Here is a 1,658-nt window from a genome sequence, read left to right as displayed (position 1 = left end):
ACAATTTAAGCAGGAAACCACATTGGAGTTCCACAGGCTGCCTGGTTGCCTGACTGTTCCTTTTGCTCAAGTAGCTCTCTGGGTTTAGGAGCTGAAAGCTATTGGGGTGCACATCTGGAACCCTGAGTGTATCTAGCCCCGTCTACCTCAGGGCCCTGAGTTATTTCATCAGGGGCTATGAAAGGGGATTTTCTCATCTTATCACCTGTGGTTGTTAGCTGGCCTAATCCCATACAGAAGATTTTCTTCTTATCAGCTGGGGCTATTTAGTAACCGCAAATATGGATTCTGCAGGAAAGGTGAATAAGGCCTCCATTCTTCCCCCTGCCTAACTGAATTTTCAGAGGAAAGCATTGGTATAACTCTTGATTCTAAAGAAGGCAAGTTAGGGAAGGGTTTTTGTGTGTTTGCTCTCTTTGAGAATTATTATGAGCTCATGGATTTTTATAGGTTGAATGTGTTTCAGTCAACCATGGTTACTCTCCTTTCCGATGGTTTGCTTGTCTCCACTTTGGTTGGTGAGAGCCCTGTTAAGCTGCTCTGGCATCCTTTCTCCTCATTTAGGGTTTGTCACGTTGGAGAGCAAATGTCAAGACTTGCCTTTATTCCAATTAGACATGATAGCTTGTTCAAGACCGTTAGGGTTGGGGTGTGCTCAGAGCAGGGGGCCTGAAGAAACGGCTCCTCTGTTTACAGCATACCCAAGAGGAATCTGGGTGCATTGTGACAAGGGGCACAAAACTTGTGGCCTTCCTATGAACAAATACCCAACCCATGTCCCCCTGCACCTCCACGTGGGTGCTGGGCAGGACCAGTGGGACCGGGCTCAATATTGAAAGGAAAGCTACAGTATTTAGTGGGGGAGTTTGCCACCTAGAGCCTGTCTGGTCCGTGCATGGGTGGGCCATGATTGGTCTTACAGACATAAAGGCTTAGAACCTCTCTTTTCAAGGAAAAAAAAAAGAAAAAGAAAAATAGGTTCTATATGCCATTCCGGAAAAGGGAAAACTATGGAGACAATAATCACGATAAAAAGATCAGTGGTTGCCAGGAGACCGGGGGGAGAGGAGAGATGAATACGCAGAGCACAGAAGTTTCTAGAAGCAATGAAAATACTTTGAATGACATTATAATGATGGATATATGTCATCATACTTTCGTCCAAACCCATAGAGTGTGCAACACTATTCACTTCATTAAAGTGAACCCTAAGGTGAACTGTGGACTTTGGTGGTTATGTGTCAATGCAGTTCATCACTGGCTTAAAAAAAAAAAAAAAAAAAGGTACCACTCTGTTGATAATGGCTATGCATGTGAGGGGAGGGGGTATATGGGGAATTTCTGTACTTTCCTGTCAATTTTGTAGTAAACCTAAAACTGCTTTAGAAAAAAAATGTCTCAAAAAAAAATTAACACTCAGGGTAGAAGTTTTTGGCAAAACTTTTGTTTCACTTTTATATATGTATACATATTAGATATGTGTTTGTTGGATTGTGGTATAAAATGTATTTTTTAGATCAAGAAAGTTTGCTGTCCACTGTAATTAAGTTATACTGGCAAATAAAAGCACAAATTAACCTAAAATAAAAAGACCATCATCATTCTTAGGTCCAGGGCTGGTACCCATCCTCCCAGGCCATCTGAATCCCACACCATAC

The 1,658-nt window shown here is 42.2% G+C and overlaps 1 non-coding gene across 1 annotated transcript; it reads left to right on the top strand.

Moving 5' to 3' along the window:
- The first annotated feature begins 646 nt into the window (after nucleotides 1-646).
- On the top strand, nucleotides 647-776 carry LOC137768941 (small nucleolar RNA SNORA11). Its single transcript, XR_011074863.1, has one exon. It is a non-coding gene; the product is annotated as a small nucleolar RNA SNORA11 (small nucleolar RNA).
- Nucleotides 777-1,658: the final 882 nt, after the last annotated feature.

Source organism: Eschrichtius robustus, chromosome 8 (genome assembly GCF_028021215.1).
Source record: "Eschrichtius robustus isolate mEscRob2 chromosome 8, mEscRob2.pri, whole genome shotgun sequence".
NCBI lineage: Eukaryota > Metazoa > Chordata > Mammalia > Artiodactyla > Eschrichtiidae > Eschrichtius > Eschrichtius robustus.
Note: the sequence above shows the minus strand (reverse complement) of the source record. Positions and strands in the feature narration are given on the sequence as shown.